At 36.2% G+C, this 17,996-nt stretch overlaps 1 long non-coding RNA gene across 1 annotated transcript in view; it reads right to left on the bottom strand.

The window, feature by feature from the left end:
• The window catches only part of LOC127523631 (uncharacterized), a 71,618-nt gene that overhangs the window by 31,535 nt on the left and 22,087 nt on the right, over positions 1–17,996 (bottom strand). The window lies entirely within an intron of this gene.

The following is a 17,996-nucleotide window of genomic DNA, read 5'->3' as shown; positions in this document are numbered from 1 at the left end:
GTCGTGATTTATAATCCCCTTAAAAATATCAATATATAATCAATACAGTATGTGGTCTGTTTTGACATGGGACCAGCACTAGAAAAATGTTGCATGTGCTCATTTCCCAACATTAACACATTTTAGACTGTAATTGTTACTTGATATTGTTAGACTAAAACATGAAAAAACAACTCAATAGTTTTGTATTCATTTGATCTGGCTAAACAGTGTAATGTTTGTATTTAGTTGAATTTCTGAAAACACCTGTACTGTAAGTTGTGTCTGAAGGAGTGTGAGCTCTGATGAAGACTTCATTCATTCACGAGAACCCAACTCTGTGCCTCTGACTCGCTTCTCTTATCAAAGCTTGTGTTTGTGTGTTTATTAAAAGCTATTAAAAAGAAATACTGCTTGCCAGAAAATTGTCTCGCTTTTTACTGCAAAAATGGCTCTGATAGCACAATGGCAAAAAAGCAAATAATAAAATAAAATGCAAATGCAAATAATAATAGTAAATAAAGTAAAAAAAATTTATAGAATTATATATATATATATATATATATATATATATATATATATATATATATATATAAAATAAAAATTAAATTTTTTACTTTACTATTAAAATTAATTAAAAAAAGTAATAAAAAATAAAAGTAAATTAAACATCCTTCAAAAATCCAAAATCAATCAACATCGATAAAAAAAAAAAAATATATATATATATATATATATTTTTTTTTTGTCGATGTTGATTGATTGAGATATATATATATATATATATACACACACACACACACAATCATATATATATATATATTAAATTTTTTACTTTACTATTAAAATTTATAAAAAAAAATGTAATAAAAAAAATATATATATACATATATATATTTTTTTTTATTTTTTTGTCGATGGTGATTGATTTTGGATGTTTGAAGGATGTTTAATTTACTTTTATTTTTTTTGTCGATGTTGATTGATTGATATATATATATATACACACACACACACACACACACATCAATCATATATGTATATAGTGTGTGTATATATATATATATATATATATATATATATATATATATATATATATATATATATATATATATACACACACACACACAGTATCAAGCAACGACAAAAAATAAAAAAATTAAATATATATATATATATATATATATATATATATATATTCCATGAAAAAAATATTTTTTTTACTTTATTTATTATTATTATTAGTTACAGTTTATTTTATCATATTTTTTTTGCCATTGTGCTATCAGAGCCAGCTGAGAACCACTGATCTAAAAAAAAAATAAAAAAATAAAAAATAAAGATTAAAAGAAGGATTGTCAGAAAATAGTGCCCAGGGCCGTTTCTAGCCTTTTTGGCACCCTAGGCGAGATTCCGTAAATATAATTTTTCTACAAAGCACCCTGCTGCCCTCTAGTGACATTCATGATAACTTTGTAAGTAACTTGAAATAAACTTCTAACACAAAAAAAAATCTAACAAAAGAGTTAACGAATTAAAAAAAAAAGTTTAAGAACAAAACAGATTAAGGAAAAAAAGGCGCGAGAAAGAAACTGTTACAGACCATTTCACAAGGCGCCACAGTCCATTTAATCTAATTATACCGTTCATGAAATCATCAGCAATGGAGTCATCAGTCTTCATTTAGCTGGACTTTGTTTGCTGGGTGAGTTTTCACGTGTTTTATCCACCTTATTTTTCAACGCGGAAGTAAGCTGTTTTCTGTGAATGTGCGAGACTTCCGATTCATTAGGGAAATAACGAGAATATCAATGTGCAGTAAACGGTTAAACTGTGTATTTATAATTTAGACAATACGTTAAAATAATATGGTAAGAAACGCTATCTTGCAATATCAAGCAGGAAAGCAGCATAACAAGTTGTTTTGTACAGCTAAAAATATCTGGAAGCAAATGACACCGGAAGCCAGACACACTGAATTTACAAATGGTCGCACTTTAGTGAAAAATAAGGTGCATTTCCTGTTATTTCCTATTATAACATGTTATAATAGAATTATTCAGCAGGAGATAAATGTGTATTGAGGTTTACATAAAAATTATACAAATATAAATATATAATATTTATTAATATAGCCTAACTATTGCATTTTTGCAATGTAATTTTTTCATAATTTGATTATATTTTATAAAAAAAAATGTAAAAATATTTTATTTATTTATATTTAAACTGGATACTTTGAATTTCATGAGTTAAAAATGCTCAAAACACATGCTCCTTCATTTATTCATAAATTATAGATATAAACACCCAAAATGACTATTTAAGGGAATCAGATGATGTTGGGCTCTCTTGGGAATGTCTGTGTAAGGCAGACAAATTAATATTACCCATGTGTCTTATCTTATAATGATGGTAATTAATGTATGTGACCACAAAACCCCTGCAACTTAAGTCTGTCAGAATGATTTGCTGCACCCCATCCCATTTCCAAAAGCCCAAATCCTTACGAAGATCTGGAGAGATGTTGTATGTTGCAGAGAAAATACTAATAGAAAAAAACAGATTAGGTAATGAAACCAAATGAAATGCATATGTCCACATTTAACTGTTGTAAGAAACCTTAAAAGGAGGGAAGAAACAAGTTGAGAACCTAAGGTCTGATTCACTTAAAACAGTGCACAAACATCAGGATAAAAAAAAAAAAAAACAGGATTGTAAACACACCCCGTCAGCTTTAGACAGCACAAGCTTTGTTTGTGCCCCCAATGCCCCTCCTCTGTCGCCACCATAATTGTTTACGTCCTCCGGGTCAAGAACGAGACTACAAAATAATGACATTATCCATCGTGTCCCTCTCACTCTCCTCTGCCCCCCTGCCCATGTCTCAACCCTTTAATTCTACCCACCCAATGTCATTAACGCCTCCGCTATCCATTCTCCAGTCTTCAGGGAGATAATATTCCTTAATTTCTGGAACACAATGGGAAAGGACGCAAACAGAAGGTCCACCTTAATCTATCAGGCCTCCTTCAGTGGCTCTGAAGCTCTCTCTGACAGGCATAGCATCGCTGGACCATGGACTGGGGGAAAAGAGACACAATTAAACCTCATGAAATGCAAATAGGGCCTTTTTTAAGGCAAAGGAGGGGGTTATTTTCTGCCTGAAACCACCATCTGCTGGCTATCACCTGCACAAAGCATCATTGGGTAGGGAAATTTGTAGTTTTAATATTGTTTCATGTTAATTAAAAAAAGAGAGACTGTTAAGAGGGGGAATGGCTTACGAGAACACAGCTGGTTTCGATCAGAAGGAACGTTCAGCGGTTTGACCCCTTTTACACATGTGCACATGCAGTTTCCAAAATTTGTCCCGATCTTCAAATTCAAAATGTTTACACCCCCATGAATGTTTTTAAAATTATATTTTAGCATTGAAAACAGAAAATAGCCTCACACAAACACACACACACACACACACACACACACACACACAGTATATAGCCAATAGATAGGTAATTGCGACTTTTTATATCACAATTCTGACTTTTTTCCTCACAATTGTGAGTTTGCATCTCACAATGACTTTTTTCCTCAGAATTCTGAGATTTAAACTCGCAATTGCGAGTTATAAAGTCAGAATCGCGAGTTATAAAGTCAGAATTGAGTGATATAAAGTAAGAATTGCGAATTATAAAGTCAGGATTGAGTGATATAAAGTCAGAATTGTGATAAAAAGTCAGAATTGCGTGTAATAAAGTCAGATTTGTGTGATATAAAGTCAGAATTATGGGCTACAAAGTCAGAATTGTGGGATATAAAGTAAGAATTGTAGGATATGAAGTCAGGATTGAGTGATATAAAGTCAGAATTGCGAGTTATAAAGTCAGGATTGAGTGATATAAAGTCAGAATTGCGAGTTATAAAGTCAGAATTACGTGTTATAAAGTCAGAATTATGTGATATAAAGTCAGAATTATGGGCTACAAAGTCAGAATTGTGGGATATAAAGTAAGAATTGTAGGATATGAAGTCAGGATTGAGTGATATAAAGTCAGAATTGCGAGTTATAAAGTCAGAATTACGTGTTATAAAGTCAGAATTGTGTGATATAAAGTCAGAATTGTGTGATATAAAGTCAGAATTATGGGATACAAAGTCAGAATTGTGGGGTATAAAGTAAGAATTGTGGAAGTTTATATATTGCAATTCTGACTTTATAACATGCCATTGTGAGTAATAAAATCAGAATTGTGAGATATAAACTCGCAATTCTTTTTTCCTCACAAATGGACACTAACACGCAATTTCGAGTTTATATCTCAATTCTGAGAAAAAGTCAGAACTGCGAGATATAAACTCGCAATTGGGAGAAAAAAAGTCAAAATTGTGAGATATAAACTTGCAATTTTGACTTTTTTCTCACAATTGTGAGTTTGTATCACGCAATTCTGACTTTATAACTCGCAATTGTGAGTTTATATCTTGCAACTGCGAAAATAAAAGTTAGAATTGTGAGATAAAAAGTCGCAATTACCTTTTTTTTTTTTTTTTCCCCAGACAAACTTCCATAAAGACACAACAGATGTTTTATTTAGTCAGTTTTTATTTCTTTGATTTGAATTTGATATGGACTCACCAACTGGCAAATAACACTTCATTTACTTGCCAAAAAGTCAGTCTATACTCACATTTTGGCTCAAGCCAAAGAAACAAACACAAACATATACATTCTCACGCCAATGCATAAACTCATTTATATGCTTACAAACAATCTGGACAAACACCCTCTTGACCTTTCACACATGCACAAATATCACCTTTCACTCACACACACACACACACACACACACACACACACACACCACCTCCTATCAAAGGTGACCCTCGCACCATTGCCTCAGTCCCCCGGCGGCTTCATAAATCCCGTAATATACGTGTGCTTGTTTAGAACCTGATCCCTCCTCACCCAGAGGTCATCCACGAGCTGTACCCCAGAAACACGTCTGGACGCAAGCCTTCCCCAGGGCACCGTTCCACCAGGGTCAGAATGGACCTGCTGTTTTATTTTCTCTCCTCCTCCGTCCGCTGCTGCAAACGTTCATTCTTTACAGTCACAAAAGGCCTTTCGCTCCAGAGGCCCCAGATTTGCCCCCCAGTGGCCCGATCACAGGGGTTTCAAGGTCAAGACCAGGCTGAAGGTCATCAAAGCCAGATCTGCCCTCTGCACTGGAGTCTGTCCATCATGATGTCCAGATGAAGGAAGCACTCGCCGCTTATGGAGTTTCAGACTAAATCAAACCCATTCAGTCCCATCTATCATACTCAATCATGCTAATGCATGAGAACAGACGATCTGGTCATAATAAAGGCTTTGAAAGGGGTGATGAGACAGACAATATATTTCCTCTGTTTAACACTCAAACTATGATGAATTAGGCAAAGTGACAAGACACTGTCTTAAAGGAATAGTTCAACCAAAAATGAAGCTTTTGTCATCATTTACTCACCCTCATGTCTGTTGAAACCCATGCAGGAGCACAAAAGGACTCATTTAAAGCTGAATATCCAAGCTGGTCAATCAAGATTTTTAATCAACAACAACTTAAATTTCATTATTTTCGCTACACTGTAAAACCTGATAAGTTACGGTAACTCAAACCATTTGAGGAAACCGATTGCCGTTAACCATTTAAGTTTTAAAACCAATAAGTATGAGTACTGTAAACTCTTATACATTGAGTTAAATTCACTTATATTTTAGTGTTGGCTTAATCAATCATTAGAGTAAAATCAACTCAAAGATTTTAAGTTTATTTTATTCATTCAGTTTGAATTCAGGTAACATCGGGTAATTCAGGTGTCAGCTCGAAACGTCGAAATTTTCATTCAGGCCTACATTAATTTTTATTATGTAAAACTGCCTGAGGATGACAAGTAGAGAACTTTAATGTGAAAAATAATGTGAACTCTTTTGTTCCTTATATATAAAACACAATTTTTATGATTTATGACCACATACTCGCATATACTGTACCAAAAATGTAGCCCAGCATCTCCATTATAAGGCTGTATATTTTGTTTTCTGCAAGTGAAGGATTGTGGGTCAGAGTCTCTGCCCTTATACATTGTTCTCTGAGGTGTGAACAATGCCAGCCTGAACACACACGCCGTTGGGCACATGCCACTGAATCAGGCCAAAACATACCTTCACTATTGCTCTTGGATTTCAAAGCAAGCCGCATTGAGCTGGGAGAGATAGGAATCTCACTCTGCCATATGGAGCAAATCACACTGGAGCCATGCCAGCAAAATTACAGCCAACCAGAGACAAAACACAGGGTATCATGAGGACGATTAAATTAATAAGACACACACAAGAGATCATCTTGAAAACTCTCAGATACTCAAGACATTCCACAAGCTATGAAAGATTTCGTGACCAACAACAAACATGAAACTATTATATGCAACGGGATATAAAGATAACTTTTTAAATACTAATCAAAAGCATTTTTTACCCGATTGGAAAGCCCAGCTTCATATGATTATTGGGCGAGCCTTTGCAACAAACAGCCAAAAACTGTAATGAAATACATAACTGACAATTTTTAAATGGTAGGCCTGTTTTATGGTAAATAAAAGTTTGCACTGTAAATAATTAAATTTATAAAATAAATAAATGTTTAAAAATTAATACAATAAATAAATAAATAAAAAATATTAAAAATAAATACAAATAAATTATTAAAAAGAAATACAAATAAATAAATAAGAAATAAATAAATAAAAATAAATATATACATACATACATGTTTTCTGGTACACATTTCTAAAAAATCAATTAGATAAATTTACTTGAGAAGTAACATTGCATAAAAAGCCATTACTTGTTTTCATAGATTGCATCTTAAATATTGTATCTTAAATAAAAGTGTATTTTTCTGCCCTAGAAGATTTTCACTTTTTTATACTCAAAATATATAATATAAAAAAATCTGCCAGTGCAGTATTAAATACTGATTCTCTGAAAACAGGTCCTAATATCTTCTGCAGTGTTGCTTCTCAAACAAATCTTATTTCAAAGGTTTTTAAATATTTTAACTAAAAAATAAGAAAAATATTTACAAAGAATACAATTTTGGTGGGTCTCCAATAAGGTGCACTGCCCCCAACTGGTCAGCTCAATGAACTTCAATTGAACTGCATTGTTCTATACTGTAATTTATTATAAACAACCCAGCAGAAATGACTTAGAAATTACTTCCATATCCACAGGCCTCCTGAAAGATATCTCTCTGATTTATTCACGGCATTAAATGCCCATATGCGCAAATAATTATGATAATTTTCATTTGAAAAACAGTACTAAGGACTTAGATAAGAAAAATTACAGGTTCACACAGAATGGGAAGATGATGTGGGAGAGAGAGAGAAAGAAAGGGTGAGAAAAAGAAAAGAAGTAGGTGAAAGGTCAGGGTTAATGTAAGCATGATTAGTAAACCTAATTATCCGACCTCAGTTTGAGCTCTTATGGCCCTGAAAAAGCCAATCACCATTAATCTAGAAGCCGCAGAGAGCAATCGCAGCAGCAGAGATTAATGCAGTAATCTGACCACGATACCTCCTATTTATCATATCCATCACAGCCACGCTGATACTGCCAGCACTTGACACTGCGTGAGGGGGGTAATCAGCACGGCAACGGCAACAAACATATTTCAAATGCATCACAAGAAACACTTGTAAACAAAACAAGTGTATGGCATAGATTTGAAACAAAAAACATTGTGTCTGTAACATGGATTGCATTTTAATATAATTACAAATTAATAATAATATAAAATATGTGAAATATCGAATAATATATATTTATAAAATAATATCAAGTAATGCTTCACACTATGTATTACTCTGTAAATATTTATTAGGTTTTATGGTCACACTTTACATTAGGGTCCAATTCACACTATTAACTATGACTTTTGCCTCAATAAACTCCTAATTACTGCTTATTAATAGTTAGTAAGATAGTTGTTAAGTTTAGGTATTGGGTAGGATTAAGGGATGTGGAATATGGTCATGCAGAATAAGGCATTAATATAAGTACTAATAACAGCCAATATCCTAGTAATACGCATGCTAATAAGCAACTAGTTAATAGTGAGAATTGGACCCTATAACTAAAGTGTTACCGGTTTTATGTTATAGTAATTATACAGAAAAATAAAAGTGGGACCAATTCCTTTAAACAATTTATCTCTGTGGTATCTACCTTAAAAGGTAAAGGTCAATGTGCAGGCCAACGTTTACACACTTTTCACTCCTATGTCTGGATAATGTTCACACTATCGGTATTCTCACACTTCAGGGCGGTTCTTGGAGAATTCTGGGTGTCCTTTCTCTGCCCTCTGACCCCAGCTCAGCTTTTTTCTCTAACAATCAAAGACCATATGGTAAACATATTTCCCTGCTTCATTGGGTTTTACTGCACTTGCTACAAGAATGAAGGAGGTTGTGTCAGGTTCATGAGGGTAAACGATACAGTCAGCCATTAAAGAGCTTTTATTTCTGTTAGTGCAGACGGAACGGCTCTCAGGGACCATTCAAACCCGGCCGTCAAATTATACAGGAACAACATGACCACAGAACACTTCTCCTGCGGGCCGCCTTAGAGGACTATTAGGCCAGTGACTGACCGTATTCTTGACCTAGCATTAGTTTGGATATTGAACAGTAAGAGCTCATAAAGCAGCCCTTTTGAAAATGTTTAATAAAATACTTGTTCGCTTCAGGCATAAACAACATTTTGTTGTGTGGTCAAGCAGCATGAAATGAATATTCCGGTTTCAGTAAAATTAAGCTCGACCTGCAGCATTTGTGGCATAATATTGATTACCACAAAAATTAATTTCTACTTGTCCCTCATTTTCTAAAAAAAAAAAAAAAAATGAAAGTGAATAGGGCTAATATATAAACATTAAAATACTTACTGTTTCAAAAGTATAGCCACAAGCAAAGAAATTATATTGACAAGAAGTGAAAGCCAATAGAACGTTCCATTGCAACACCAGCGCCCAGCAGCAGCCCTACGCTTCCGCCATTTTGGGGTGACTACCACTAGGTCTTAAATATATATTGTATGTTTTAATCCCCTGGATCATGCTACAAGCATGATGATCTTAACTTTATTATTTATTAATTCATTAATGTACTATTAGTAGTAAAAGTGCAAAGTTGCATAAAATGGAAAGACTCAATAAAGTAGGCTATAGCTTACCTCAAATGTGTAGGCCTAATGGTTTAATTCCATATAAGACAATACACCAATTACTGTAGGTGTCAAAAAATTTACTGAAGATTTAATCCGGGAAATTTTCTATTGCACTTCTGATTTGGCAGTGAGATTCGCCAATTTTGGGTGCGTAAGATGTGATGGATTCTGTTGTCCAGCTGGCATTTTCACCCCAAAATGGCGGCCACGTTACCGAAGCGGCACCTAGTGGCTGTTACCCAAAAAGCATTACAGTTTTGCCTCTTGGCTTCTATACTCTTTGCCACAAGTAAAATAAATATATATGTTAATATGATTATTATAGTATGGATAGTAAGTGAAAAAAAAAAAATCACTTACTAACCTTTTCTGTGTAAAGTTACATCCCATTTTTACAACTTTGTTGACTATGACTATTTTCTTTAACTTTATAAAACAGGTTTACATCTCAAATAATACACAAGTTTTAACATAATAATTAAAATGCTTTAATAAAATTATATTCACATTCCTGCTTTAAAATCATCCCAAAATTGGCTTCATTTTGGCTTCATTCACTTCCATTGTAAGTGCCTCACTGATTTTATATATATATATATATATATATATATATATATATTTTTTTTTTTTTTTTTTTTTTTTTTTAATTATTGTAATTGTGTTTCAAGAAAACAAGGAATGAGTTGACATTATTTTTGTGGTAATCAACAATCAATTGAACCAGGAATTTTCAATTAAGGTCACGATTCAATTTCAATTTCAGTCTCACATTGATAAAACTCATCCTGAATGTACTCTAAGCCGCTTTGGATAAAAGTGCCAGTCAATTGAATAAATCAAATGAAATTGCTTATTACATTCATGACAGTTTCCAATTACATGTTGATAATATTGATTATTCTACTATCAAGAGAATCTTTCCCTTTTTTAAGTGGGTTAGACATCAAATAGCCATTATGTGTCTGGTAAACAACATTAGAGCTTAATTATATTACTCTGAGAGCAGTTGATGTTTTGAGTGCCAGAATATTGGCAACTTGCTCCCCTGCTGTTTTCTTTCTAAGTATTTCTGTCCAGTTTTTGGTCAGTATACATCCCTTGATGGTCAGAACAAGGAAAAGAACTTGCAATTCAATCCTCCAGCAATGTCATGCCATATAGTTCAGTCTGTTATATAGAGTCTTGGGTTGGACCTTTCTGTTTCAGTTCATAACGGTGAGCTATAACTCACATGGACAGACCCCTGCACCCAAGCACTGACCCGCATCTGGACAGCATCTGGGGTCGGAGCAGTCAGCCCAACAAGTGCTGAACCATCTGTGTTGGCTCCCGCTTACCCTCTAAACCTAAAGTATAGGTCAAGTAAAATGGAGAGAGGAAAGACATATAAAAGAATGGAAAATGCAGAGATGGGAGAAGAGCAGAGTGGGTTTATAAATGGATTCTGAGGCAGTTAGCCTTTGATAGTGTGATGTCCAATGGCACTTGAAAGAGTAAAAAACATCTGACGGACAAAGTGTATTTAAAGGAGAACAAAAAAAACAGGTGCCCCCATGAGGCAAGGACACTTAAAAGAGGTGCAGAACCAGGCCCTGAGGTCCGAAACCTGTGCACAGGATGAGGCCGATCACTACAGGAAGTAAACAACCACATGGCACCAGAGGGAAATGTTTAACTCTGGAGTGGGGGATGAAAGAGAGGGTATGAAAAGAACGAGAGGCGTTAATCAAAAGACAAGGATGTTTCATCCATGATAGGAGGAGGATATAGGAACTTGGGAAGAGATAATTGATAACAGATCGGCCCAGGGGCGGACTCAGGTGCAGATAGGACACAGCAGGATGTTGCTTCCCATGCTAATTCAGAGGAAGGCATATAAAATTCTGCAGATGGCATTGTCTCCAGAAGGACTTTTAATTATTCTAATGTAAATTTAATGACCAGACTACACATTACAACTTATAATAAAATTAAGTAATCTGTTAAAGTCAGCAGGGAGGTAAAAGCCAAGAAATTGGTACAAATGCTTTTTCATTCTCATATTTAATGCTTTACAACACAAGATGAATGTGTTACTAATATGCATAAACGCTAGCGTACACAAATAAGAAATAACTAAATTACTCTCATACAGAATGTGTTTGTAATGTAAATTTAATGACCAGAAGACACACAACTAATAATAAAATTTGGTAATCTGTTAACGTCAGCAAGGGGGATAATAAGGCAGAAATTAGTGCAAATGCTTTTCATTTTCATATTCAATGGAGTATGATCAAAGGTAAATGTGTTCTGCTATTTATAAACAATTATTTGCGTACACAAAAAAGCATGAACTAAGTTATTTTCATATGAAATGGGCTTGTAATGTAAATGTAATGACTAGACAGCACGCTAAATCCTATAGTAAAATTATGAAATTTAGCAGGGGGTTAATAGGCTGAAATTAGTGGAAATGCTTTTCATTTTCATAATTATTGTATGCTGCAAGGTAAACATTTTCTGCTATTCATTTAACTGCTACTTGTTCACAGCTACATGACAGAACATCTTGGTAATTACACAACTAAATCATATATATATATATATATATATATATATATATTATACTGTGTATATATAGTACTGTGTATACTGTTCGGCGAGAAGCTGATGACTATATATACACTATATTGCCAAAAGTTTTGGGATGCCTGCCTTTAAGTGCACATGAACTTTAATGACATCCCATTCTTAATCCGTAGGGTTTAATATGGAGTTGGCCCACCCTTTGCAGCTATAACAGCTTCAACTCTTCTGGGAAGGCTTTCCACAAGGTTTAGGAGTGTGTTTATGGGAATTTTGGACCATTCTTCTAGAAGTGCATTTGTGAGGTCAGGCACTGATGTTGGACGAGAAGGCCTGGCTCGCAGTCCCCGCTCTAATTCATCCCAAAGGTGTTCTATCGGGTTGAGGTCAGGAGGTCAGTCAAGTTCCTCCACACCAAACTTGCCCATCCATGTCTTTATGGACCTTGCTTTGTGCACTGGTGCACAGTCATGTTGGAACAGGAAGGGGCCATCCCCAAACTGTTCCCACAAAGTTGGGAGCATGAAATTGTCCAAAATGTCTTGGTATGCTTAAGGGTTCTTTCACTGGAACTAAGGGGCCAAGCCCAACCCCATACCATAGTCCCCCCTCCACCAAACTTTACACTTGGCACAATGCAGTCAGGCAAGTACCGTTCTCCTGGCAACCGCCAAACACAGACTCGTCCATCGGATTGCCAGACAGAGAAGTGTGATTCATCACTCCAGAGAACACGTCTTCACTGCTCTAGAGTCCAGTGGCGGTGTGCTTTACACCACTGCATCCGATGCTTTGCATTGCACTTGGTGATGTAAGGCTTGGATGCAGCTGCTCGGCCATGGTAACCCATTCCATGAAGCTCTCTACGCACTGTTCTTGAGCCAATCTGAACACGAAGTTTGGAGGTCTGTAGCTATTGACTCTGCAGAAAGTTGGCGACTTCTGCGCACTGTGCGCCTCAGCATGTGCTGACCCCGCTCTGGGATTTTACGTGCCCTACCACTTCGTGGCTGAGTTGCTGTTGTTCCCATTTGCTTCCACTTTGTTATGATGCCACTAACAGTTGACCGTGGAATATTTAGTAGTGACGAAATTTCACAAATGGACTTATTGCACAGGTGGCAACCTATCACTGTACCACACTTGAATTCACTGAGCTCCTGAGAGCGACCCATTCTTTCACAAATGTTTGTAGAAGCAGTCTGTATGCCTAGGTGCTTGATTTTATACACCTGTGGCCATGGAAGTGATTGGAACACCTGAATTCAATGATTTGGAGGGGTTTCCCAATACTTTTGGCAATATAGTGTGTATATATATATATATATATATATATATAAAGGAGCGTTTCCTCTGAGGAGGCAAGGGAGGCAGTGCCTCCTCAGAAAAACTGGATGAGAAAATAATCGATATTACAAAAATAAAATGACGCAAATGTTACAAAATTTGACATTAAACAGTGTAAAAGTCACTCGTTTTTCTAAAGAAACACTGTCAAACAGCGACACCCGCAGGTGAAGTTACAGCGGGGAGTCCGCGTCTCTGTGCCTCCCTTCAGCTTACAGAAACAAAGCAGAGCCCCCAAAGTGTGTGGTGGGTTTAGTGGGGGGTAATTGAGAATGAATGGGGGAAAGTCACGTGAGAGGAGGCAGTGCCTCCATTGCGCTATGATTGGATATGATCGGTTACGATTGGACACGATTGGTTCGTGCGATAAATCCCGCCTCTTGTTTTCGTGCGCGTTCTCGTCGAATTGGCCTGAATGAAGACAGCGATGGCGTTAATGGGAAGACTAGTTAAAAAGTAAGTAAACAACTGTCACTTAGATATCACCGCTTTATTTCATATTAAAATCAAACTCCAAATGTCCTGAAAACATGATGGCTGCGGGGTTTTTTAGTGAGCAATCAGCGTGGTGAAATTAAAGGTACATCTTTGTGTCTGTGAGTGAGTGACAGTGTGTACAAGCTTGATGACTGCTGAAAATAAATTGACTATTAAAAAGAAAATCTGAATATTAGTTTATAAATAATATATATTGTTTAAACTGTTACTGCCTTTACTTATTATTTTGGAATAAATGTAAAAATGCAAAAATGTAAAAACACTAACTTGATGAATTTTATACTTGGTCTTAATAAATAGAATATTACATAGTGTAAAAATACAAAATAGAATTGTATTTGGTCTCTTTTTATGTAATGTTAACTTAACCAGGAAAATTGTGTAACAGGAACATAAATGAGGACACTGCCTCCTCATTTTAAAACACCACCGCACACCACTGATATATATATATATATATATATATAAACTATACATTTTTGTTGCTATGCATAACACTTATTTTAGTAAACACACACTGAAGAACTAAATTGTATGAATCGTTACAGCAAACAAATAAACACACACACACCTCCCATCTGTCAGTGCAGTGACTTAGCAAGCGCAGTTAGTGGCCCATCAATGTGGCTCTCCATCAGAAACCAGCAGCTGTATGCAGCAGCAGAGAAACATTGGCGAACCGAAGGAGGAGGAGGAATTGGAATTGACGAAGAACGCTATCGCTCTTCTGAACGGGATGTAACAGAAGAGGCAAGCCGCTGGAGACAGCTGGCAGGGGGAGAGTCTGGCATGCAGAATGAATATCTCTGGAGATGTGTCTTGGGGTTTAAATCACACTACAGGGTTCTACAGGCTTTCAGACGAGTCATTCCGTGCAGTGAGGAGCTGATGACTGATATTATCAGGGTCATGAACCATAGAGAAATAAGTGGGACTGTAAACTCAAGGACAGCAGGAAGACCTCACATCGTTAAAAGCATGTTTGATTGAGCACCTAGAGCTGTGCGGAGGGTTCATTCCCTCCCTCAATTCATCCAGAACCACAGGAAGAACTGTCCAGTTAATGTGTAACCTATACTATTGACTGTATTCATATGAACTCACTGTCAATCTGGCAACATCTCATTGAGTTTAAACTGATGGTGTAACAGGATTGATCTATTGACAGGCCATCCATTACATGTTTAGTGACCTTTATTTGGCATGAGGAGCTCTTTGCAAATCATTTATATGGAACTGGACAGATTTTAGATTTTGTGTTTATACTAGGGTTGTTAATCAATTAAAAATATATCTTTATGTATCTATATCTTTATCTATTGATCCATATCTCAATCTATCCATCTTTTTATATCTATCTATCTATCATCACACATACATACAAAATATAAAAAGATAAAAAAATGCAACTAATCTCTAAATAAACATGTTAAACTGACAACCTTAGATTTTTATTTCATATACAACAAGAAAAGAAAAACAAATAGGAAGGAAGAAAGGAACAAACAAAGGAAAAGAGGAAGAGGGAAAGGAAAAAAGAAAGAAGGTATGTATGAAAGGACCCTGAATCAAAGCTCACAGCGCACACACACACACACAAACACAATCCATCAGATAACGACAAGGACTCTCCTCCGCCTGAGGCCAAGAGACCCAGGTGACATCCTTACACACACTTTCTCTTCCTCTCTGCATTGATTGTGCTCTGGGATGCTGGCGAGCCCTTATCGGCCATTTAAGAGTGCCAGGGGGTCTGATGAACTGGCATTTCCCCCCTCTTTATATGCTAATGCTTCTGTTTATGAAGTTGTCCTCTCCCTGATTCGTAACAGCTTGCTGTAGCCGTGGGGGAAGCTTTGTTCACCCTGTGTTTGTCTGTGGGGTCTTCCTGATGTGATGGAGATGGTCTCCAGAAGGCAGGTGGACTGTGGGTCATTTGAGAAGCTCTGGGCTGGACCTCAGCACTGGCTACCAGCTGTTCTTCCCTCAACTGAGGTGTCATGACCCTTTGATAATGACTATAAAGTAATGAGCTCTCCCTGTAATTACAGCGACTTTCACTGCGTGACCTGTCTGGGGACAGCGTGAAATCTGCAGAGGCTTTTTCAGGAACAAGTTGAGGTCTTTTTGTGGCAAGAGTGTATAATAATAATAAAATCACAATAAATAATATTAAACAGCATCATAATAATATAGAAAAATATAGCTGCGAGCAGCAATTATCAGGGTTCAAGCGCTTTAAGGCATTTAAGCACATGCATAAAAAGGTATGTTTTAATTAGCAAGCTTGTAACCAGTACTTGAAATGGGCTGGTACGCGCTGGTACGCAGTACCGGCACTTCTCTATTTTTACCTTTAGTGTAACGCCAGTTTTCCTTGCGTACCAGCTCTTCCGACATGCTGCATATCCGGAAGCCTGCCGCACCCTCCCGTCTTCAGGAAAGCGTTTTGAACTGAGCATTTTTCCACTTCAAGCACTGCCTGTAACAATCTCGATCAAGACCATTTACAGCCAATACAGGCAATTTACCATAGGAAAATTATTTTATCATTATGTTTATAAAGCTTTTAACAGTTATTGAGGTTGAGCCAAAAACCTAGGACTAGTTCGCCAAAGTTGGTTTTTGAAATAATCTCCAATATTTAACAAACATACGCTTCAATGGACAGTGGCGGTCCTAGAGGCAAAGTTGCTCAGAATGAGGAGTTTTACCATGTGGTACGAATGTTGTGGGCATGTGCGAAAAATTGTCTGATAAACAAATCTTTTACACACGAGTTAAACAGGCCCAGCGAGTTTCTTTCATTCCGATCGGCCTCCGTTAACCTTGTCTGATAGCTGCTCAAACTTCATTGGCCAATGACGGACATGTTTTTTGAGATGCACTTATATCCTCATAGACGATCAAGGCGCCTTGGACAAAGACACTGCATGCCAATTTTCCAGTCAGTCAGACTAACAGTGAAGTAGTGATAGCCATTATCAGGGTTTTTTTCCTCTTATAGTGCCACCAAGTGACCAGTCACCGCGTCCTTTTCACGCGACCACGGAATGAGCTCTTACATAGGTGTGCTGAGTTTGGTGAAAACTCGTTTGGCGAACGTTTTGGCGGCCATTAGGAACTGTGAATCAAAATGTACTTTTTTTGATAATTATTGACAATCAGGCTCCAGAGAATCTTGTAGCACTGGTTTGGTTCCGATTGGGCCAAAAACCTAGGACTAATTTGCAAAAGTTGGTTTTTCAAAAAAATCCAAAATACCCGAAAATTTAGCCAAACCACAAGGAAATCCGAGGCATGCATTTTGTCCGTTTTGAGCCAAGGATTCAAAATTTGCAAGATTGAGTGAAATCTTTCAGGCCGATCGGGGCGAGCCTAGTTGACCTTGTAGGCGGTGTGAGTACTACCAGCCCTCAAAGTTTCAAGTCTTTACGACTTACGGTTTGGTCTACCTGATCACTTTTAGGGGAGAATGCTGATCCTTGGAAATTTTAACAATTACAATAGGGTTTCAGAGCTATGAGCTTGAACCCCTAAATACGGAGTATTATTTGAGTAAAATCTGATATCTGACATTATAAAAATTGTCATTTGAATTAATGAATTTGCAATTCAGTCTAATGACTAATATACCAGCATATGCATAATTTCTGTAAATAAAGTAATGAAAAGTTTTGTTTAAATAATATTTCAATAGGTTAAGCAAAATATAAAACAAATCAACAACTCACATTTATTTATTGCAATAGATTTTTAGTTAATATAAAAACATAATTGTCAGCACTTTCACACCATAGATCTCAGAAAGGCCACTTGTATATTGAAAAATGTTTAGATTCAATCCTCTAAAGGGATCTCATGTTGAGTAAAATGTATAGGCATTAGAACTTCACTTAAGAATGAAGACATTCAAATGTTAATGAAAGACTCTTGAAAAGAGAAAGGAATCCTTTTCTTTGAGTGTTCTCATGTACTGTAATCTCAGACGGCCTCTTGAGATTGAGCTAACTTTCCATTGTACAACCCTCAACAATGAGCTAAATCTCTTTTTAAGGTCCAGTCGAGTTACTCATTAACTGAGTAATGACTTGCTGTAAAAACTCATTGTCTCAAAGACTATATGAAGAAAAGATTCAGAGGCAGAGGAGAGGAAGGAGGAGGGTAATTAATTTCAATAGAACCCTTTCGAAAGAGAGAATTACCTTCATATGGTGAAGAGGAGGGTTTCCCATTGGCCTACTTATGCACTGCAAACCTCAGCCCTTCATTACAGCTGGCAACAGTGAGAAAAGAGAACAATCGGCCTGATACCCAATTCTGGAGGAAG

The sequence above is a fragment of the Ctenopharyngodon idella genome, chromosome 12 (assembly GCF_019924925.1).
Source record: "Ctenopharyngodon idella isolate HZGC_01 chromosome 12, HZGC01, whole genome shotgun sequence".
Lineage (NCBI taxonomy): Eukaryota > Metazoa > Chordata > Actinopteri > Cypriniformes > Xenocyprididae > Ctenopharyngodon > Ctenopharyngodon idella.
The sequence above is the reverse complement of the archived record's forward strand: the minus strand, read 5'-3'. Positions and strand labels throughout refer to the sequence as shown.